The sequence below is a fragment of the Anas platyrhynchos genome, chromosome 2, assembly GCF_047663525.1.
Source record: "Anas platyrhynchos isolate ZD024472 breed Pekin duck chromosome 2, IASCAAS_PekinDuck_T2T, whole genome shotgun sequence".
Lineage (NCBI taxonomy): Eukaryota > Metazoa > Chordata > Aves > Anseriformes > Anatidae > Anas > Anas platyrhynchos.
Genome location: NC_092588.1, coordinates 76,130,748 through 76,155,160, shown reverse-complemented (window position 1 = coordinate 76,155,160; position 24,413 = coordinate 76,130,748). Strand labels below are relative to the sequence as shown.

At 39.0% G+C, this 24,413-nt stretch overlaps 1 protein-coding gene across 10 annotated transcripts in view; it reads left to right on the top strand.

Moving 5' to 3' along the window:
* The window catches only part of CTNND2 (catenin delta 2), a 644,010-nt gene that overhangs the window by 199,286 nt on the left and 420,311 nt on the right, over positions 1 to 24,413 (top strand). Inside the window, exon 1 of one of the 10 annotated variants that reach the window (XM_072034971.1) lies at positions 22,299 to 22,484. The exons of the other annotated variants lie outside the window; for them this stretch is intronic. The gene's annotated coding sequence lies outside the window, so the exon portion shown is untranslated. Of the gene's footprint in view, positions 1 to 22,298; positions 22,485 to 24,413 lie in introns of those variants that run through there. 10 annotated transcript variants of the gene reach the window in all.

Below are 24,413 nucleotides of genomic sequence, written 5' to 3'. Positions count from 1 at the left end.
GGCAGGAGCTGTCTGTACAATGCTCGGGGCTTTTGTGACTGCAGAAGTAATGCACACCATGGTGCATACACAGTGGGGATTGCACAGGGAATGCTACACGGTGGTTTCTCAGCCCTTGTAGAGGCGGTCCGGAGAGGACAGCCCTGCGCGTCTGGCTGCCAGGCCCCTCCATTAACCTCCAGATTGGTTCATTGCAGCTGTGCTGAAATGTATTCCATACACCAACTGTCAGCCTAATGTAACTTGAAATGGGCTGCTGTAATAAACCATTATCAAAGCACTTGAGGAGAATGTGAGCCTTGACCTTATCTGGATAATTATCTAATAGAGTGCACAGAGTGATCCCGTTAATTGGTGTTGTCATCATCCTTTGCAGCCATGCAAGGATGTGCTGGCTTGGGCAGCTATCCATTCCTGGTTTGTCCTCGTCACATCAACATCTCTCTTACACTTCTTTACCTTTTGCTTTGGGTATGAATCCTATAGAATTATTACATGAGTTTTTGGGAAGAGCATTTAAACATTGTGTTATTTAAATTGTTTGATAATTTGACTCCATTCAGGTCTTGCTGATTACTGAATTTTAGACTACTTTGTGTGGGAAATCCCTGAACACTGTAACAAGCTTAAGTGGTGGTGGTCAGACTGTCAAAATGCCTGTCCACTTGGTCAAGACAAGTTTTACACCCCTTCAAGACCCACTATCAGCAGTGCGAGGCAAGAGATTCAGCTATTCCAGAACACAAAATCACACATTTTGCTTACAAAAGCAAATATTTTTGGCAATGCATTGATTAGCAGGGTTCAGCAGTACATCTATCAAAATTTGTTTTCTCTGGTTAGGTGAATGAGAGCCAAGAAAAGGACACAAACAATTTCTCATTGAGTAATTTGATTTAACAGCTTTGAGCAACTTTTTTTTTTTTTTCCCTAACATTCAAAAAGGCATTTTGTGCAGGAGGATCTATATGTGCAGATTAAGTCATTCTTAGCTCTGTTTTGTCTCTCTGCTGTTTTCCCTGTGCAAATTCACCTAGTGGGAAAGACACACTCCATTTTAAGTAGCAAAACACATTCACAGTCCCGCTGTGGGAACTCACATCTTCTGGGCTATAAAAAATCTCTGCCAGTGTTCATGTTTTGGTCATTGTAATATATTGAACTATAATTAAGGTAGAAAATAATTGAAACTTGATCACAAATGAAGTTTATTATCTCTGAAAGTATATCCCATAATCTGTATTGCCACAATATTTCTTTCAAAAAACCCTCTCTACATACATGCTGTTTTCTGACAATATACTGGGCAATTTTTTTACAATCATAGTAATGAAATAATACTATTTTATTTTTTTACCTTATCAAGGAGCCCTGTTCTAGCTTGTACTCTTGGATTTTTGGCCTTATATGCCTCTAATATTCAGGTGCCCAAAGAAAACTTCCCATTAAAGATGTTATTTTTTTGTAATGCTCTAAGCAATTTTTTCGTAACCAATCTATTATAAAAATACTACAGTCATTTCCTTGTGCTGGCAGATTTATGTCAACTGAAGTTACTTTTAGTTGGTTACTATATTTTCCTAATGAATAATTTAATTCACTATATTAATACCCTGAAATATTAGCTGTTTTTCACTTGCACCTAGTGAGAGAGAGATTTCAGCTGTGAATAGCAACTCATATTTCAGACTGAGAATGAAAACTGAATGCACTGCAAAATTTCAGAAATTTTTGTTGGTGATAAAGGCCTTTGTTTTTTTTCCCACACGCATGCAAGTGAAAATACAATGCAAAGATTGTCACTCTTTCAGCAAACTAAAATTTTTAAATAAAGCAAACAAGCCCATTGTGCTGAAGCTGTGAAAATAAACTAACTGTATGTGTGAGCACTGATATAGGTCAATTCAGCTCCTCTCCATATTCATTGTGACAGATATTGAAATAGCTGGAGGCGGAGTGGTTACTGATACACTATACTGTATTTAGACTTTTAGAAGCTACGGCGTCAAAAACAAGACCATTTGGAGCACTTAAAAGGATGTTGGTGATACAGAGGCTGAATTTCATCCTGAGAAAAGAGATAATGATTCTTATGGATCTTGGTGCTGAGACATTGTGGACAATGCAGTAGCAGATGCTTATATGATTTTCTTCTTGTTACTGTTGTTAGAACAATTTCTCTGTTGCCCAGTTCTCCACGCTTCCCTACTTAATGGGGAAGGTAAGGATAAATACATAAAAAGTGATTGGATACTGAGATATTGCTGTAGCAGAGGTCATTTAGCCCCACATAAACCATATTTCTATACTTAGAAGTTATATTTAGTAGATAATGAAATACGAACATTGCCATGCTAGGGATTGGCAAACAGAGCCTTTCCCCTTCAGAGGAGTTTCCCAGCCTGAGTAGCATGGCGAGTGCAAGCAAGTTGCACGAGGCTGCTTGTTTGGAGTAGGGAGAAGGAACTGAATGGAGATGAACACAGAAAGGAGAAAAGCTAGACAGTGAAAAGATAAAAGCATTGCGGGATACCTTATTTGGGAGGACACCTTTGTGTGGGGTACATGGAAGGAACAAGGAGGGAGTCAGGGCAGGTTTAGTCTGGCTACAAATGCACTTAACCACTTGGTTTGTTTTTGTTTTTGTTTTTTTTCATGCATTTTTTTCCAGGAGAAAAAGGGGTTGCGGTGGGGGGAGTTACAAGAACTGTAGTTACTGCAGTTTACTGCATTTTTCTCTGATGGAGAATATTCATTTTTTAACACAGCACTTATACAGGAATAAATTAATGTAATAAAGGACTCAATTCTTTAGTACAGGCCACTATTTTAGGAGTATTAAATAATATATGCCATTGCCAGCAGAACTGGGATATTCTCAGAACTGCTTCTTGCGTGGAGATGAGCACTGAAGCTTAGAAACAGATACACGGACCCCTGAAACCAGGGCAATTCTTCCAACTAAACTTCGAGTCCTATACCTGGGCAGACAAATTTTGCACTGCTGTAGATTTGTATCTCCTTGATAAGTAATCCAGTGGGGTTGAAAGACTGTTCAGGTGTGTTGTAAATAAAGGGCATGTAGCAAGACCTTTCAGTTCATGCTTGTAGTTAAAGGTGAGAAAAGGGTAGGTTTCATGATGACTAATTAAGTTTGGAGTTGCACTATGCCTGCAACTTAATAGCAGTTACAAGTAGTAAAGATGGGTTACGAATTGTATAATTTATTAATATAATTTTAAAGGACTGCATTCTTGGCTGTAACTCTTTCTTTATGACTATTTTGTCTGAGAGATGCTTTCAGTTTTGCTGAAGTGAGGAAAAATATTTTGTATGTGCTGTCATGTAACTCAAATAGCCAAACAAATTTGGCTTGCAGCTTTACTAAGGTGTGTATTTCATCATCATGCCCTGGCATAGACAGCTGTACTAATGGAAACTGAAGCTTTTTGTCAGGGTGCAAGGCCAATTTTGTGGTGCACAGAGTGCTGTACCCTGAAAGTAGAATTAAATACGTTTTTCTTGTACCCATTATTAGAAACGCTGCTTTAATCTTACAGATATTATAATCTTCATGAGAATTCTGTTACAAAATAAAACCAAGATTTAATTTTGACATTGACTTGACTTTCAGATAACTCATTTTTAGCAGCAAGTAGGTAAAATTTTTAAATGCACTTGAATGGAATTGGTATTCTGTGCTAAGTCTTATTAGAGGATTAAACTATAAGCATTATACATTTATTTTTATAAAGTTATTTTTATCAAGTTATTATTAATTGACAAAAGAAAAAAAAGCAGATGAACTCAAACTACAAGAAAGCACCACTATTCAGAAGCTTCCAACCAGTAAATTATTTGTCTACTTGAATATTAAAAAAAGGAAAAAAAAAGAAAAGGAAAGAAAAAACAGGAACATACTTCAACTATTTGGGTCATTGCTCTCCATAATGTGAAGATTTTTAGTTTGAAGAGGTAAGGTGTTGTACTTCATTCCTCTTTCTTTTTATTTTCTTCTTTGTCAAGATAGTGGAGTTCACACTTCTGATCCTGGTTTATTCCGCACGAGGGCAAAAATCTAGCTATGTGCAACAGGCAAATGAAGGGGCTGTTGAAGAATAAACCAGCAAAAGCACAGCACAGTGATTTAAAGATTAAACTTATTTTCTTGAAAAAAAAAAAAAAAAGGCCATTATTTTCCATATGCATCCGTGTGTATCCAAAGCTAACTGGATGCTTCATGGCAGTATTCTTTTCACTGTATGGAGTTGCAGAAGCTGTGTTTTATTACCTTTTATGCTACTATGATAAAAATAACCTTCATTCCATATCTCATCTCATGTCTAGTCACAGTAGTCAATGTACTGTCCTAGGAGGACAAAAAACAAATAGTTGCCTGTCTGACAAAAAAAAGAAGTATGACCTGACTAGCCACAGATGGCTCAGGATAAATAAACAGAGAAGTTCAGGACAGAAAATTGTAGTGACCAAGTGACAAGAACACAACTGGAAGGCTCTGTGCTTGCTGGCAGGAGGCAAGACAGGGGAAGCAGCACTGGAGCTGAAAAAGCAAATTGTAACATAGAAAAAAAAGACTGGGAAGGAAACTGATTTAGCAGGAAAGGGAAACAACTTCAGATTCTTCAACATGCATTGGAGCGTTTATGTGCACATGTCCTGTGAAGGAGAGTCTGATTGCTTTCTTCTCATACTACTGGATGCCATACCCAGTTGAATATTTTGTGGAGGGAGCAGCAAGCACCTCTTGCCAAACACCTGGTGTAGGTATGGGTATGGAAAATTGGGGCTGATCGGTGAGATAATTGTAACCTTGTTTAAAATTGATATACAATTATAATAACTATTATAAATAATAACTTGCTATTGATTGCCATGTAGTTACTTTCCATTCAAAGTATATGGTTTATCCTTTTTTCTCTTCAGTCACACTTTCTTTTCTGTTCAAGCTTTAAATACTGTTAACAGGCTATATAAATCTATTGAATTAGAAGATACTGTGTGCAACAATTTGTTTTAATTACAAAATATCACATGTTCTATTTAACGGTGTGTTTAATGAATGGCTATTTAATTAAGAGCTTTAAATCAGGTAATCAGTTTGCAGCACTGGGCAAAAAATAATCGGTTTATAACATGCAGTTGTACAATCAAAAGGAGCAAGAGGTAAACCTTTTGCTGTTATTGTTTATTGGCTAATTAAATAATCTGGGCTCTAGGGTACATATAAAACAGGGAATACATGGTAGGTAGGAAGGATGCCAGAGGAGGGTACTCAACAGTGCTTGATGAAGCCATGAAAATGTTGGTAGAAGCTTGTCATGCAACTCACTGTGTACGCTATACCACATTTTGCTAAGAAAACAAAATGTCTTATACCCTTACCTATCTCTGGCAAATACAATACAACTCTAATAATGAGACATCCAGAATGTTTATTATTGACTATGATATTAAAGAACATGTTAGTTAATATTTCCTTTTTGTGACAGTATTCAAATTTTTTTTTTTCTGTTTTGCTTTCTGTTTCTAGTCCTACTACATCTTCACTGATTCCTGGTTGAGTGAAGTGGATTATACATTTCAGTGAGAAAGCTTCTCTTTACATCAATGCCTGTTGGTATTGTGCCCCTCTAGCACACAAGCAATAACCAAGTAACTCTTATTCTTAGGTTGAGATACCCCCTCTGTGTTAGGAGAAGGAAAAAAGGCTTTGCTATTTGCTTAGTCCTTCTACTCACTTGTATTTATCTATCTTCAACTATCTTTATGTGGAGCCTTCAGTTGTCATCCATTCAGATTTTGATAGAAGAGACTTGAAGGATAAAGGGATCCATTCTGATAACCCAGGATACATTTTGTGGGCATGAGATTTCAGGCATAAATCATGGTATCCATCTCAAAAGCTGTGGCTGCTCAGTTGAGTCATTTTAAGAAGTCAGTCAATCTAAAAATATGAAGTGATGCGTAATCCATTACAATTCTGGGAAGTGACTCTTATATTTTATTTCCTTTATTGTTAAAAGCTTACATCTTATTTCTCAATTTATTTTGCTTTTCCTTCAGCTAGGCCAAATAAGCTGTCTGTCAACTAAAGAGCTTTTCCTTCTCATGTAGACCCTATTTATATTCCGAAGCCAAAACACTTATTAATATTTCTTAAAAGAAATAATTTAAAGTGGGGTAATTCTTAAAGGATACGACTCAATAAAATGCTCCAGAAATGCTAGTGGTTTGTAAAAAGCATTCAAGTTCAGATGAGACACCAAACCACGCATGGTCCTAAATTGAATATGAGGAAGTTTTATGGATTTGGTTATTAGCTTTACCTTTTAGGCTTTTAGATTCCATAAAGCAAACTGAAATGTGGCATACACCACATGCATACGCATCGTGTTTTTTTTTCTTCTGTTTAGGTGATGGCAAGTACAGCTTTTGCAATTAAGCTTCAAGAACAAATTTCATAGAATCACAGAATTATGGAAATGTTTGAGTTGGAAAGGACCTTAAAGATCACCCAGTTCCAACCCCCTGCCATGGGCAGAGACACCTCCCACCAGACCAGGCTGCCCAAAGCCCCATCCAGCCTGGCCTTGAACACCTCCAGGGATGGGGCATCCACAGCTTCTTTGGGCAACCTGTGCCAGTGCCTCACCATCCCACTGTCCATGTCAATGACAAAGATGTTAAACAGTGCCGGTCCCAATACTGACCCATGAGGAACACCACTCATTATTGACCTCCACCCAGACACTGAGCCATTGACTGCAAAAATCTGAGTGCGACCTTCCAGCCAATGCCTTACCTGCCAAGTGGTCCATCCATCAAATCCATGTCTCCAATTTCGAGACAATAATTTCTTTTCTTCCCCATCGTAAAATAGTGAGGTTATCACAGTGAGGATACATGTGTCCAAGACTTACTCAGTACGTGATACATTATGATAACATTACATACTTTAAAGTTAATTTCTTTATTTGCTGTGCTCCTTCATGGTGTAAGGGTTTTTTATTATTTTTTTTTTCTGTTCTAGGAACAACCTCAAAGCATTTTTCTTTATATCAGCCTAGCAATGTCTGCACAAAATACTGCATTTTTACAGTATGCTGAGTGAAGAGATTGTTTTTCAACTTTCATAGAAGTTTTGGATTTGATCTTGTGTCTTGTCTTTCTGCTCAGATTGCAATTTAAATTTTAACACATTCAGTGACTACTTGAGTGAATTATAAAGATGGGAAGAAGTGAAGAGGAATTGAAGTTGTGGGTTTAGGTGAATATTGTGGTTTAACCTGGCAGGCAGGTCAGCATCACCCAGACACTCACTCATTTCCCCCAGGTTGGATGGGGAGAGAATCAGAAAAGTGCAAGAGCTCATGGACTGAAATAAGGACAGTTTACAAGGCAAGGCAAGAGCCACATGTGCAAACAAAGCAAAACAATAAATTTGCTGCTTCCCATCAGCAGGCAGGTATTCAGCTACTTCCAGGATAGCAGGGCTCATCGTGTGCAATGGTTCCTTGGGAAGACAAATGCCATCACTCTGAATGTCCACCTCTTTCTCCTCCTTTCCCTCAGCTGCTATTGCTGAGCATGACCCCACATGGTGTGGGACATCCCTTGGGCCAGCCTGGGCCAGCTGTCCTGGCTGTGTCCCCTCCTAGCTCCTGGGGTACCTCCAGCTTCCTCACTGGCAGGGAAGTACCAGGAGCTGGAAAGGCCTTGACTCCGTGTGAGTTCTGCTCTGCAACAACTGAAACATCAATGTGCTATCACCACTATTTTCATCATTCTCATCCAAACACAGCATCATATGAGCCTCTATCAAGAAAATTAACCCTATCCCAGCCAAAACCAGGACAGTAAATCAGATCTGACACACTTTTTTTTTTTTTTAAGGTACAAATTATTTAGATGCAGAACAATTGAAATTTTAATTCTGCTTAATGTGAGCCCAACAGCATTTGTAGTAGAAAAAAGTATATGGGTGATCATAACATCTTCGACTGTCTCAGTAGACGAGCATTTTACAGTAAGGAGAACCTACTGATGGCACCAAGAGTAAATATTACTGGAGCTGCACAGAAAAAGTCACAGCTTTAGAATGAAACAAATCTTGACTGCATGAAAGCCGTGACTTTGAATATTCATTGATTCATCAATTTCATTGATTTTGAATATTTTCAGTTTTATAATATTTTTATTAAACATTATTGGAAGTAATTGCAATCCTTTGTCTGAGTTCAGGTGACTAGAATATGGGGACTGTATTCAGGAAATACTTGGCCTAAATGGCATTTGGCTTATTTTTTCCTTTTCTAGGCTGTTCGTCTTTTGACATGTCTGGAGAGTGTGCCTTCTCACAGCAGTCAAGTGACATCTTGAGGCCACACAACCCATATGTGTGTGGCTACAGAAGATACAGGGCTATAGCCTTGTCCTGGATGTTCTTCCTTTCCTCCAGCTGCATCCCAGTTCTCCTGCTGTGACAGCAAAACCTTTGAGAAAGGGATCCTCAGTTATGTCTGGAAAGGCCCTGGCACTAAAATGTCTCTTTATGGATTTTTTACCCTTACTCTGCGCAATGTAATGCTCTGAGACAGTATCAACCTTTGAGGCAGTATGGCCTTTGTTGTCTGTGATTAGTAACATACCACTACTTCTATGCTGTCATACTTCTTGTCCAAATTGGCTCAACATGCCCAGTGATAAAGCATGCAATGCCAATTGGAAGCATCAGCATCATTAACAATATTATGTTAATTTTCCATCTTCAACTGTGAAAATAATAACCAAACCTATCATTGTGAACTGCCCAAAGGAGTCTGTCCCAACGTTACTCACCTTCAGAATTCAAAGTGACATGAAATATATTTGACATAAAGAAAAATCAGTCAGGCTGAGATTAGGGTAGGACTCCAGAGATTAGTACAGAGTTGGTAGGCCTGTGTTGTAAGTTTTCCTGTAATGACCCATCTAAGGTGGAGAACAACACTATTAGGGCAATAGAATGTATGAAATAAAAGAAAACTAAAAATCACCAGGTAAACAGGGAGTGCATTTTATTTTAATTTTTAAATTTATCTTAAAATAAATTGTGAAAAAATAGTTGTGAGTTGTGAAAAAATAGAGTATGACAGTACAAAAATAATCGGATGAAAACACTTCGAAAGTCTGAAAAAAAATTGAAGAACACTTTTAGGGAACCACTATAAAAATGACATGATTTGCTTTGTCTGAAGGTTCAAATATATTCTGAAAGTAATTTTTTCGCTATCTTTATAAAAAAGTGTGACTGAAGCTGTTATTCCATTGTGAATGTCAGTATCGCTAACTCACGTGTAGCACAGTGCAAAGCAAATGACGCATGAGGTACATAAGAAGGAAATTATGTGCCCCCCTCCTCCCCTTTCTTCTTTTTCTTTCAGAAGGATTAGTTTATTGATAATGTTTTTCGTGTGCAGTGAGCTGTTAACCATAGCACCATTCAGGTTGGAAAAGACCTCTAAGATCATATAGTCCAACCCTTAATCTAGTACTGAAGTCTACCGCTATACCATGCTCCTAAGTTCTACATCTACCTTGAAGACCTCCAGGGATGGTGACTCAACCACTTCCCTGGGCAGCCTATTCCAATGCCATGCGACCCCTTCAGTAAAGACCTTTTTCCTAATATCCAACATAAACCTCCCTCATGCAGCTTGAGGCCATTTCCCCTCATCACTTGGTGCTTGGGAGAAAAGCCCAGTCCCCACCTTGCTACAGTCTCCTTTAAGGTAATTGTAAAGTACAAAATGTCTCTCCTGAGCCCTCTTTTCTCTCAAGCTAAATAGCCCCATTTCCCTCAGCTGCTCCTCATAAGACCTGTTCTCTAGACCTTTCACCAGCCTTGTTGCCCTTCTTTGGACACACTCCAGGGCCTTGATTCAGCATGGTGGTTATCACCACTTCACCCATTCTTGTGAGGAAAAAAAAAAAGATGGGGGTTTATGCCATGTGAAGGAGGAAGATTTAGAAGTATGTGCTTGTGAAGATAATGCACAGAACATCCTTGCAGTTTCTTCCTACTTTCCTAAGACCTCAGTCTTTACTTTCATTCATAATTTGGAGGCAAAACAACATGAAAAACATTTAGCGTGGTGAATGGTCATTTGCCAGGGCTCTAGTATCTAGAGCTGACCTTCTCAGACAAACAATTCTGTGTCTGTAGATTGCCAACATGAGGGTCTGAAGAGGTTTTAAAATCAAAAAGGAGCAAGATCGAGGTATAAATATTAAATTTACCTGCATAGCAATTTTTTTGGCATGGCACATCTACGGTAGTTTTCACAAGCACTTAATTTCTTCTAGCATCATCGATCCAATAAATACAGAGAAGCTGTACTTTTGTATTTGTTTTTGAGAGAGAGAAATTAATTTTTGAGGTCAGGCCATGAGAAGGATAGAAGGTGGGAAGAAAGAAGGGCTTCACATTCTTCAGCTGATTCTGCCTTCAGAGTACATTTATCTTGTGACATTGTTGGCCTGAATATTGTTTTTGTTGTGATAAATTCTTTTTATTTATTTCATATATCTGGATTTCAAGTAACAAAGATTTATTTGGAAGAGAGAAGGATGTGGGTTTTAATTTGCCATCCTTTTCCACCAAGACTAAGTCTGAAACATATACTACTGGGTAATGTAATACTCTGAAGGCTTTTTTCGTTTCTCCAACCAGCAGAGTTTCTGATTGTCTTTAAAAAAAAAAATAGTTCATAAAATACTTTTAAAATGGATTGCATGGCAGTGCCATTTTGGTTGAATGCTGATGCAAAACCTGTACTATGTAAGACTATTACACTGCTAAAGCCATATAACTTTCTTTTCAAAATTAAATGTTTTTTTTCTCCAAACAGCCTGACACGTTCTGTGTCATAGCCTCGTAGTACTATTCTTTGTCCCAGCCATTTTGAAAATAATAAATGTATCGTGCCATATTTTTTTCATATGGTTTAATGAAGTTTAAAACATAGCCTGATACTTTGCTTCATTGCCTTTATTTATTTATTTATTTAAAATTCTCACATAGTTTCATTCCAAATTCCTTCTCATTGAAAGACTGAAAGTGTTAATGGTTTCATGTAACTTAGGGGGATGTGTAAGTGTTTCTAACCATGGTATCTAACTGTTGAACTGTGCAGACAAATGACTGGCAATAGTAAAACTGCCTGAAGCACTGAAATGATGCCCTTGTATGTTCATCTCCTAGTACTTATAATAGGTATGGGCACCATGGGCATTTTGTGTTTCCAGAGTAAAGAATTGTTTTGGATAACAGAACAAAAATTGAATTCTATACAGAAACAGTTTAGTCCTTACTGCTCCCATATTGAAGTGGCTTCCCATAAAGTTCTACATACTGTGTCTGTATCTTCACATATTTAAATACAAGTATATAAAATAATGGTAGAATGAAAAGGAATCATCATTGTTTAGGCATGTACTTCAAAATTTCTTCTGTATATCTCCTATATTCATTTGAATTATGCTCCAAGCTGATATACAATTCTTGTTATTGTTACTTTTATCTTCACATAATTTTAAAATGTTATGTTCTGGTATTTTCATTAGCCCAGTAGTGCTTCTCTAATCTGTTTCAGGGTTCGATAAAAACTTATGTTTTAATATATAGGGGTGGTCTAGACTTTAAGAACTTTTCCCCTATTTCTAAAGTGTTGTATTTTTTCCCAGAAAAACAAACAAAAACCAACAGTATATTTTAATTTATAGTCAGATAAAAAATACTTATATATTTTATTTAAATCTATTTTTGCATGCATATATATATGTACACATATAAGGCCATAATACTGTCAGGTATTAAATAGAGCTCCTTACTTACACCTAATTGCTCAATATGGCTAGCGTTTACTTTGTGAATTTAATTGAATTTAATTTAATTAAAAATCTCTTCATGTTAAGAAAAATATGACGTGCCTCACATATGGCACACTACTTTCTGTGTTTGTTTTTGTTTTTTTTTTTTTCTCCTGGATATTTGACTTAAGTAATTCAAATGTCTTTGTTGTAGAAGAAATTATGAAGGTATATGGGGTTTCTGCCTCCAGTGAAGTAGCAGCAGGTGACAAAACATTTAGGCTTATAAGCAAGATTCTTTGAATCTTTTATGCCATAGACATTTTTTTCCGTAATTAGGTACTCAGTAATATGCTAGGGGTTTCTTTGTTTTGTGCAAAATACTGAATTGAAAAACTACCTGGCATTTTTAAGTGCAATATAATTTATTCGATTTGTGAGGCAGCTGTCCTAATTAAAAAAGAGTATTGCATTGTAACTAGTCTTCCATGTGAACGTTATACTATTTTAAATTTAAAAGAAGGAATAGAATACTTGCCTTTAACTTATGATGCAGGAAAATAATTAGAGGAACTCTAATAGAAAAAGTAAAAGCTGTGAGAGGCAGAGCAAAAAGACTGGAAAAGGCAGAACAACAAAAATAGCTTCTAAATGTTAGGTTGCAGAGAGTTGGAAAAAGCAAAACAAGCAAACACATTCTGCAGCTAGCCTCGTATTTTGCTTTAAGTGCTGCCTACTGCTTTACCCAGCTTTTTGATGCATTAAGAGTAACAACTACCATGATGGGACAGAAAGGCCAGAAAATGCCTCACCCTTTCTGAATGACTTAGATTTAGTCATTCATGTTTTTCTCTGTTACTACACAGTCCTTTGTGTCAGATCCCTAAGACGTTTCAAAGCCAATGATGGACTCCCCCAAATGAGAGTTGCTTGTGAATTGGTGAAGAGTTTAAGGAATAATTCTGACATCTAAGACATCATTTGTAAGTCTTAGTCTTGTTCAGTGAAAGACTGCTTATGAGGCAAGGCAACAAGCCCTCCTCCCTGAGCTTTTGGTTGTGATTTCCTGAAGTAGCACTAATAGCTAATATCCCACACGTTATGGGAGCTGGTGAAAGAGCTTTGCTAGGCTCTATGCTCTCCTTACTGACTGCTTTCAATTATGTTCCCACAGGCTCAGTAATTTGCTTTAGGCTTATGAAGTAGTGTGAATTAATCTCCAGACTGACTTTATTCCAGTACTTACTGCTGGTACAGCTGGCAAAAGATTTTTCTTTTAACTGAACCTTTCCTTGTTTTCTCATTGTCTTCATTAACATGAAGGAGCAGAAACATAGATATGATTATCAATTATGACCATCACATATTTACATCTGCTTAAGATTCAAGGTGGCTGAGAAGGCATTTTTTTTTATTCTGAATGAGAAAAAATCTTTTCATAAAAAACACACAACTTTTTTAATGGTTAATGCTGTATTACTACAGCTAGAAAGCTGTATCACCTACAGCTACAGGTAGTACAATATACTGTAAATCCTAAGCAGGATTAATCCAAAAGTCAAGTATTTTAAAGATGTTTCAAGAGGCATGAGTTAAGGAAGATTATAGCCATTCTTTTTTGGAAATTTATACAACCAGCAAAAGTACTTGTTAGGAGGCTTCACTTTCTTTCTCTAGTAAGACATTCTGGGAAATGTGTTGCTGCCTTTCCTCGCCCACTCCCAGCAGATATTTTTAACATAGGTCAGTCCAAGCTCTTATGTGGATCAACATGATGCAACTTTGCATCTTCCGGTTTATAAAGATAATGTGGTGTCAAGTATCACAGTAAGTACTTAGACCAGTCCCATTAGTTATTGTAGGTCGTTTCCACTAGTGTTTGCCATACAACGTATCATCAGCTTGAATCGGTAACAGCTACAAACATTTCACCACGAGTGCAGCTTCTCTAAAAGCCTGGATGCAGATTTTGACTTTAACACTCCCAGGCAAGGTGTAAAGGCTGACAGACAGCTCAGCATGGGTCAGGTCACATGCAGAAGCTCTTGCAAGATGTGTTGCCAAAAACAGAAAGGAGGCAACAAATTTATATCCCTGCATGGGAAGAGGCGACATGACCAAAATCTCTTGAAATTTGGGGAGTGGGCGAATGAAGTAGAGTGGAGGAGTACCCTGTGTGCAGAAAAATTCTCATCCACTACGTCAACGTTACTCAGGGCTGGCGGGGCAAGTAGAGGTGGGGTGAAGGATATTTTATGCAGCAATGTGTATTGCCTATACACAATTTCTGCACCTTTCAGACACAAAAGAGGTGCAGTGGGGCTGCTGCCCTGCCCATGTCATGGGCACCTTTGTCTGCCCAAAGGCTGCTGCTCCCCAGGGATGGCTGACAACAGTGCTGCAGGCCCAGGCTGAGCCAAAATGGAGGCACTGGGCCTGTAGATGCTGAGGCCTTATGGTGTTGCAGTGGGCAACACTGGGTCTGGCTGCCAGGCCACCCTGCATTGGAGTGGTTGCATGTAGGGGAGGGTCTAAGGGTTTTGGGGTGCTGATTGCCCTGTGCTACATTTTTAAGTGTAAAAAGGCAGATAGCAAAAAAAAAAAAAAAAAAAAAAAAAAAAAAAAAAGCAAGTTAGACTGAAAGTGAAGTATAGCTCTTGCTGCTGCTATTCATGCTTACCATGCTGTGAGCTACTTGCAACACAGGCTCCGACAGCATAAACAGAAAGGGCTGTAGGTGTTTTTTCACTCCAAAATATTTTTAAGTTCATTTTAGGAGCAGGAAAAGAGATAGCACAGAAGTAGAAAGAAGGGTGTGCTTGCAGATGGTTGCTGGTATTTTTGTTTTGTTTCTTGGGGAAACTGGGCCTGGCCTGAAGAGAGAGGTGAGATAGGTGAAAAGGAAGGAAAAGGTAATGAAAGAGATATTGAGAGAGGAGAATGATGGACCTGCAGAGTGAAGTTGGTGGTGAGGGAAGGATATTATCTAAATATAGCATCTGTAAGTAAGTTAGTAGAGTGAATGTATGATTGACTGGAGGATGTTTGGAAAAGTTTAAGTATTTTAGTCACTGGCCAAATTGCTTGCTTCCTCTTGAGCATACATAACAGTGGTTGTTTTTTTGTTTTTTTTTTTTTTCTGTAAATAATTTTTAAATAGTAGTATTTGGGGCCTTGAATATCTGCTCTTAAACTATGTGAGTATAGTTCCATATCTTCCTGTTCCACTAAGACATTATATACTTAATAAAACTTGTGAACCAGGTGCACTTTGTGTTTTTTGGAGGAAATAACACCTCTACCTCTCTCTGATCAAAAGCCTGAACTAAAATCCCAGTAGCCAAGCAGTCGTGGTTTTCCCAAATAATTCTCTGAAATCGATTTATTTTGTACCTGATAGGATTGCTCACAAAGGTTAATGAGTCTGTCACCCCCAAGGGAACGGTAGGTTCAGTCATTAATGAGTGCTGTTCTCTCTTTTCTGTTGGTATCAATGGCACAAATAGCTTTCTGAACCTTGGATTCACTCCCTGCTTTTTACCTGTTCTCCTTTTCTTCCTTAGCCTCCATGACTCCTTCTGATCAGGTTAACTTGTTTTCATTTGTAGCAATCATTCATCAATTTGTTCTGAGAACTTGCACAACCGATATAGAAATCCATTAAATTTGTATAACAGATTAATCTCAACTAATAATTACTCATTAATCTTGCTGGAAATGCACATTTTCTTCAGCCCATTGCCAAGCCATGAGCATGGGGAAAAAAATATGAAGTATTTAATCTGTTTTGTAAAGTTTGTTAATGACAAATTCTGGATGACAGATTGGAAAATTAGGTCCTCTGTGTTGGGGTGCATTCAGTTTTAAAAAGTGATTAACTATATGCCAAGCTGTCAAAGAAATTTTGCATGAAAAAAGAGAAGTTGTTAACATTATGTCTGTGCCCGATGATTTCATAATGTACGTTTTAAATATACATGGGAAAAAAAAAAAAAAAAAGCAGTATATGGACATTTTCAAAAAGTAGAGTATTGAAGCTATCAAAAGAGAAGCCTGAAATGGCTTTTTTACTCCCTCACACCCTCCTCCTGTTTTTTCCTCATCTTTGACCTTAAAAACACTTCCATTTTCCCTCTAAAATTTTAGTTACATCTGCTTGGTAATTGAACTGAACACAGAATTTGGCTTTCCTGAAGAGCTCCTACTTATTCTTGCCTTCCTACCAAGCTGCAGCTGCATCCTGGAAGGCTCTGTTTTCCAGAGCAGCAGGATTTACTGATTACAGGTAGGCCAGAGTTTAGGACGATTTTGAATTCCCATGCTTGCTTAGTAATTCGACCTGTTTTAGGACTATTTGCTTAAAGTATTATTTCTGCAGAGCTGGTAAAGTTTCTGACTAAAGGTCAAATTGATTTCTCAGCTTCTCACTGCTGTACTTACTTCTGCTGCTTCTGCATGCTGCTATGTCTACGTCTTCACTTCTGATTGATTTTCTTAATTTAAAAATTGACACACAAAGTATTTTCTAATTAAAAGCATGTTTGTCAGTACTGTCCACCCCCATCATGGATTTCCGTTACGTTTTTGATTACTAGCTCCTGATCTGTATATGCTGAGGTTTACTTGAAAACCAAAATCTTTGTTCTCCATACAGAATTTCACCTTTGTTCTCTTCTCTTACATTGCACCATGTTCTTTGGCAAAAAACATACCTTCATTTTCAAGATCCTTTTGGAGGCAAATAGCAGGCTCATGCCACCAGGCAAGTAGAATAGGTTTATATTCAGAAAGAAAAGGAAGATAACCTGTTGTGAGCAGCAAGTCTTTATTCCTGGTCAGAGATGAATTCCCAGATAAAAGGATGTATTTCTTCTTTGCCTTGTGACACAAAGTCAGACTTTAAAAGCTTTCTGCTTGTTTGGAGTGACTGAGAGACTGAAGAAGTGACTTTGTGCAAGACTGTTATGACACGTGAAGCTACAGTGTGCTTGTTCTGCAGACTCAAAATGCCCCATTGGCTCTTGAACTCATTTTAGTTTGATAGAAAGCCCATCACAACGTTTGACTATTACAAAGCTTCAGCATCACAGGTGTTGAACTATACCTACCATTTGTATACATCAAACAAGGAGTAGTAAGTGGAATTAGGTTACAGACATTGTTTTGTGTTGTGGTGATAAATTATTTGCCACTGATCACCACACTAGCCATGCAGTACACCACTGTAATAATACATTTTCACGTTCCATTTGTTAGTTTTAATATTGATTTTTTTTTTCAATATACCCTCTTTTTTCCCCTATAGAACTTATTTTACTATTACATAAAGTAACTTTGAAGTTTCCTTTATTTGAAGAATAACTTTTAACTTAAAAAAAAAAAAATAGTTCTGTATTTAATGGCTAAATAGCACACATCACCCAGTCCTCTAAGATTTTAACAGTGAAGCATATCCTCTCATTAATTTGGTTTTCCATGGCTCCATATTGCTACTGTGACAAATCAGTTGTTGAGGTGAGATGTATTATGAATGCACTTGTGAAAGAAGCACCTGTCTTTTATTTCCTGTGATTTGTGCAAAATACTTGTCTCCTGGAACAGCACTTCTAACAAGGGGGCATCCTCTGCTAGCGTGTAAGATCATTCATTGTGGGTACTCCTGCACCCCTTTTTTGTCAATTGTTCAGCATAATACTGCTAGTCAGGGGAAGAGAAAGCCTTTCATTGTTTGTGATGTGATGTTTCTTTTTCCATTCTAGTATTTTGAGCTAGCAGTATGTGTCAGAAAGATATGAAATGAGGCCTTGAACTCTGAATCAGCACGGATAATTAGATTTTGGTTGATAAGAAAACCTTTAATAGCAACTTTTTGATGTGAAACTAAAGTGAACAGGTAGTTTTCTTATGCCGGTGCTTGGTATTCAGCATTGTTGGGTGGATTTTTCTGATGCAGTCAACAGGCTACTGAGTCATTTTGGAGACTTAACCAGCAGTCGAGCCTGCTGGTATGCCATTTTTCTTCTTTTTTAACTACGAAGGGAAATATTGTTAACAAATTGCAAACTACAAACTGGTCCTATTTGTGCTTATAGTAACACAACACAATTCTGTGAATTGTAGAAATAGAATGTGTGTGTGTGTGCAAGAGAAATCCAATGATATATGATTTTTCGTTATAATAAATGCTGTATGTTCTACTGGTGCCTCAGCAGATTGCACAAATTTGATTGCATATCCTTACCTTTAAAACCATATGCATGAAATACAATTAAACTGTATAGCCATGAGAAATCCAGAAAGATCATATGAAATTTTAGTTGTAAATCTTGTTTTTCAAACATTTTCTGAACAGCATATCCAGAAAACCTTTTTCTGTGACTTGCAGAAATCACCACTATCCCAGTTAGTTGGGGTTTGAGAACAGCACTTTCATAGACGCTAGCTCTCCATAGTAACTCTGATTGCCACCCATCTGTTACTACTGGAGTCAGACTGGGTTTTACTTCTGGGTACCAGCAAGTCATGGATGTGCCCAACCCTTTTCAAATTGTCTTGTTTTCTATTGGCTTGCTTCATTGTGGCTCCTGTTCTGCAAAGTTTTTGTTGTCTGTGGAAGAACTTTCAGGAATACTTAGCTGTTACAAAATGGTAGAGAATTTCTAGGTTTAGCAGAATATGTTCTAGTGCTTAGTCGTTTTCTCTTCTTTCTTAAAATCAGTGAAGTGATTGTACCCATGGACAGTGTAACAGGGTAAGTTTTAAAGACTGCTTGCCCTATAGTATCTTTTTAAAATAATTCTGCTATTCATTAATTTTGCAGTACATAAAGAGTGGAAGTTGGTGGAAATAAATGTTATATATTACTTTCTATTCAGACCATGAAAAAGGCTTTCTTCTTTTTTAACGGAAGAACAAAATTCCCTATGTATACTGTTTGACTGAGGAGAGTATGCAATGCAATAGATATTGTAGGGGTCCACAGAGTCACCATACACAGTACAACACAAAAACCTTGTTTGTTTTTGTTAACCTCAAATCAAAACATACATTTCAATAAAGCACCAGAAAAAATGGGACATAGGTCTGAGTCTTTGGAAAGCATCTGAAGTTTTGCAGTAATTGCAGTGTTGTTTCATGGTAGCTTTAATGTCACAAAACAGAAAATGGTAGTAGAAAGAGAGGAGTGATTCTGGAGTAGTCTCTGCCTAAGCATAGACTGTCAAGCAGAAGAACAGCTAAATGTGCCCTAGAAAGGATTCAGTAGACAGGAAAAAAAAAAAAAAAAGAAAAAAGAATAGAACTCCATATGAAATTAGTTCAGTAAATATTTATGTGGTTTTAAGTGTAGTAATCTTATTTCTGCTTTGCACAGCAATTTTTTGCATGTATGCATCCTCTTGGCTTACTAGACACATAAAGGAAAGCACAAGCTAACCTTTAACTCTGGCCTTAGTATTGCTCCCTTGAAATGTTTACAGATTTAACTCTTCTTAAAAAACGTAGATTTGAATATTGTTGTTTTCCATTCAAATTATAAAGAATGCATCTAGCTGCTACACTCTAGATGTCTGGAGATGTTGGAATTTATTCCTAAAGAATCAGTGTGAAGAAGATGGGCACGTGCATTTATGTTGATTTAAAATGAGTGTCAGTGAAGTGAATGTCAGTGTAATGATTTAGAGAGAACCATTCATATGCTGCATAAGCAAGAGAAAAATCCCGCACACTTATCTAAGCTCCAACCTCAGTATACCAACTTAAGGGCAGTGAGTATTAGTAGGAAGCCTAAAATACATTGTAGAATTTCCTGCTATTTCTCCTTGTCCAAACTCTCAAAGTTTGCACATCTTCAGTCACACATCTTGAAGTCAAACATCAACAAAGCACTTAAGGATCCGACCAAATTAAAGGAATTATTGTGATCCAGAAAAAAAAGTATGTATTCTAACAACATGAAGTGCTTATATAGGTTTGGAATAAAAATTGCTTTCTTCCACTTTCATCAATCAGTTTTATATGAGATAGGATCCAGTTACATCAAGATTGCAATCTGTGCAAATTTCAGATATTTAACAGCCCTCTCATGATTCAGTGCCAATCCATTTTTACTCAAAATCATTGACCTCTGCAACAAGAGTGAGATCCCTTTGTATTTGATAGTCATAATAAATTTCTCTAATAAATATACTGCTAGATTGCATGCTCTGTGTACTGCTGCAATAGATGCGATGACTTTCCAGTGCCCGTTGCATTCTTTTTCCAGCAGAGCTTTTCTGAGACGGTGATGCATATTAGCACATTGAAATGAAACAGGATGGCCATTCACAATGTTTCAATGAAACAGAACGTGCTCAGACTGCTGCATAATTAATTACCCCTTGGAGATATTATTTCATGTGGAGTAGATTTTCTTCTATTAAATTGCCATTTATTTGTGACCTTTAATTTATCATAAACAATCTCCTTTCTACATCCTAGGCAGCAACAGAGAACAACAATAAATTGTTCCATTGTTCTCCTTAAGTGACACTTACAGCTTGGCAGAGTTACAAGGAAGCCAGTATGTTTGCAATTTGGGAGCTAAAATAAAGGGCTTTACAAGGTATTTTCCATCCATTGCCCCCAGCAACATTTTACATCCTCGGAATTTTAGAAATACAGTTAATTGTCGTGATTTCTCTTTTCCAAAAGTTTCTGGGAGAAACAGCTGGTGGCATCCTGTTCCGTTAGTGCATTGGCCTCCGTGGGTGTTTAAAAGAAGTTTTTAATGCTAAGCCCAGGTGCCCGTCTGAGCCTGCTTATTCACTTTCCTTTCTTTCCTCTGACCCCTTTTTGGGGGGTTTGGGGAGCCCCTGTGCTCACCTCTGCCCCAGGGAGGGTGGATTTATCTGAGGGAAGGCTGGTAGAAACAGAGTCAGCGCTGGTTGTTTATTTTCTTCAGACCCTGAAATGTCGCTTTTCCTTCTCAAATGCATACCCGGTGTGCAATAGAATGAGGCAGAACTGACCTCAGCTCCACTGTGACATTTAGAGAGAAGGCTACTGAAATGCGCACTGAAATTTTATGACTCCCAGTCGCTAATGGTACAAGTTGTTGATTGATAGATGATGGTAGGTACTTGACCATCATGTTTCAGAAAAGGGGACTACTTTTCTACTTTGTAAATAGAAAGTAGCTGTTTCTTGAAAATCTGGATTTGATTTTTTTCTTAATTATTTTTTAAGGCTAAAATGCAAGTAGTCTAATCCATCAGCCTTTTAGCTAAACATTGCCAGCAAATAATGAAGAGTATGTACTGTGATTTTATTTTATTTTTTAAGTAAAATGCATACATTTACTTTCATTAAAAGCATCATTAAGAGAAGTGCTCATTTTGGAGTCTAAGCTGGTGCAGTTTTATTCAGATGAAATATTTGAATATGAAGCTTGTATTTCTGTGAAAGAAAGGGAAGGCTGTTTTTCATGAAAGAACCTTGTATACAAAATAATCAAATAGCTGTTATCCTCCAGCGTTCAGATTGCGTAGATGTCGGCCAACTGAGATGTGCAGCGTGAAGAAGGCACTTGAGCAGGAAATCCTTGGGAGCAAGCTAAGCCTTTTCGACTTGAGCAGAATAATTGAATCGCTTACCCGCTCACACCTCTCTCTCCAAAGACCCATAATAAGCTTTCCCAACCGCGACCGCATCCCCAGTGATCTGGCGGGAGTTTGTGGGAATCTGTCAACCATTTCTCTTGTGCCTTGGTGCCTTCTTCAGCATCTCCTGCCGCCGGGCGAGGCAACGCAGGCCTGCAGGGATGGGTGTGAAGGGTCCCGCAGGGGCAGCTGTCTCTGGGCTTGGGGCCGAGGGCAGGATGGAGGGGAGAGGCAGGTGGCCCTCGCCTCGTAGCCTCGTCTGTTGGGGTTGTGTGTGCTCATGAGGATGTGGGCATGAGCGATGGCGAGTGCTGCTGGGTTACTGTTAGTTGAGGGAAAATGTAGGTGATATAATTCAGTTGAATTTTATGAATTTACGATATGATTGTATGATTTATGACTTGTGTACTTTATGAACTACGCTACGACTCAATGATTTGAGAGAAAAGATTCATGGCTGCATGTGGCACACTCCACCAAGTTGAAAAGCAGCAGCAAGCGCCCTGAACACGGCGTTTCACACGATGGGGGACCCCCAAGCCAAACCACCCAGCTTGTGGCGAACTCAGCTCCAGGCTGTGCCGCCTCGAGCTCCCGGAGGGGGCGAGCAGCACACGGGGCACGCAGCCATGACGGGGCACGCCGCCATGATGGGGCGGGGGGCTTCCCGCAGGGGGGCGGTGGGCGGGCCGGTGGGCGGGGCTCAGCGGGCCAGGGGGGCGGGGCTGAGCGGGGTGATGAAACGCTGCATGCACGGCGCGGCGGGGGCACGCGCGCTGTTGCCATGGCGACCTTTGTGCCTGGCTGCGCTCGGCCCAGCCGGCGGGGCGGGCGGGCGGCTCGCTGCTCCTGCTCCCGCTCCTGCCCTGGGCATGCCCGGCCGCGCTCCCCGCCGTGCCCTCGCCGCGGTTCCGAGCTGGCGGCGGCGCCGTGCCCGAAGGGGTTGAAGCCGCTGCGGGCGGGCGGGCGCCGCAGGTAAGGGGCCGGGGGGAGGCGGCGGTTGCGGGGCGGAGGGGGCGCGGGGCGTCCATTTTGGAGCCCGCCGGGGCTGAGGCTCGCCCTGCCTGTCCTGGCCGGCGGCGCTGCCAAGTTGGGCGCTCTGGACCTGTTGCTGTGCGCTTCTACCCCATAAAAGCTGCTCAATAAACAGCGTTGTGTCCAACGAGATTGATATCTCCTTCTTCTTTCTTGTCAGGTTGTAATATTGAGTGAGAGTTGCGTTCCTCGTAGTTCTGTGTAACCTCGAAGTCCTCAGCCAGCTTTCCAGGTAGAGGGGCCGGCTGACTCGAAACTCATTACAAAAGATTAATGAAAGCGATGCGTGGTTACAACCTGCTCAGCTCACCTGGTGCTGCTGAAGTCCCAGGGCGATGGGGCTGCCTGCTCCAGGAGCTAACTAATTTAATTTCACGTGCGAGGCAGTTGCGTGAAGCAGTCCGAGCAGCCTTTTCTTACACGGGTCTGCGTGTAAAGCAAACAGGGCACTTACTGGCCTCACCTTCTGGCCAATTCAAGAGAAATACCTGAAATGCTTGAGAGAAAAACGAATCCCCCTGTGTCTAATACTTGCTACAAAAAAAAAGTGTACGTAGCAATAGATTGGTTCTAGGTATTGACTTGAGATACTGCAAAAGTATGTTGTGGATTAATACTGTTTACTAGGGGAGTGTGATTTTTGGCTTAAATGAATAAGCATGGACCCTCCAAAAGCGCTGAATCAAACATACATCTTTAATTCTCTTTTGCTGTTGCTGTGGGGGTTAGATATTGTTAGAAACAAAAAGCTTTCTAGATTAAACTAGCCGTATTGCTCAGTCTTAAGGTAAGGACTGGTTTCTGTTCTTTCCCTGCCCTTCCCCTCTTAATAGTTTATTCTGGAGCGTATTTTAATCCCTTCAAGATGAGGGAATATTTTTATCTCAAAAAAGTTTGGTGAAACTAAATCAACGTTTGACAGGCATTCAGTAGCGTAAATGCTTTGCCCGGTTGTTCCAAGCTTGTTCCGAGTTCTGGTTGCATACAGCTTTTTGTACGTGAGAAGTGTCCCATTCTCCTCTCCCTTGCTCTGAAACGCAAAGTGTGGAGACCCCAGTCTGGTGGGATATGGGGTGGGCACTGAGGGAAACCAGCACTGAGGCGAACCAGCACTGGTTAGTGAGGGACTTTGCAGTGCGTGCTGACAGGAGTGATGGACCTGACATTGCCTTAGGGTTCCGTTTCAGACTCCTTTTCTAAAATCCCCTGAGTCAGGTGTAGAAATCCAAATTGGGTGAAGTCCCTAATTGAGTGCGCTCTCTGTGGAACCCAGTGCAGCTGATAAATATTTCAAGAAGCTGAAAGTTAGTGATACATTTTAAATGCATTGCTAAGCTGAGAGACTTCATGGTCCTTTGCATGCACATTTGCATTATTCATTTGTGCTTTGCAGGTAGATAATGGGTCAAATTTATCTTTAGTATTACTCCACCGATTCCTGAGTAACTGTACTAATTCAACCATATGTATATCTTGATTTTTTTTCAAAGTTCAAGGCAAAGCTGGACTCGCTTCAGTGACTTTTATTATACAGGTGGAAGTTGTTTATGTAGAAGCTAATAATGTATCAGTGGCTTAGGCACTCCTTCATTAAATTAGTCATAAGCAGAAGGTATCATTTATATTTTTTTTACTTCTTTTTATGGAAAAAAGAAAACAAACAAAAAATCATGTTCAGTCTTCTAGTTGCTGCTTTAGTCTTCTATTTGTTTGACCCAAAGATAACTGACAGATATGTGATAAAACTGCTGTCTGCCTGTAGGAAAAACTCATCCTAATAACCTACTAAATTAGAAGGTCTTGACACACTTTTTTTTTTTTTTTGAGTGTGATACTTTTTTGCAGTAGAAACTTTTTCCCAATTTTACA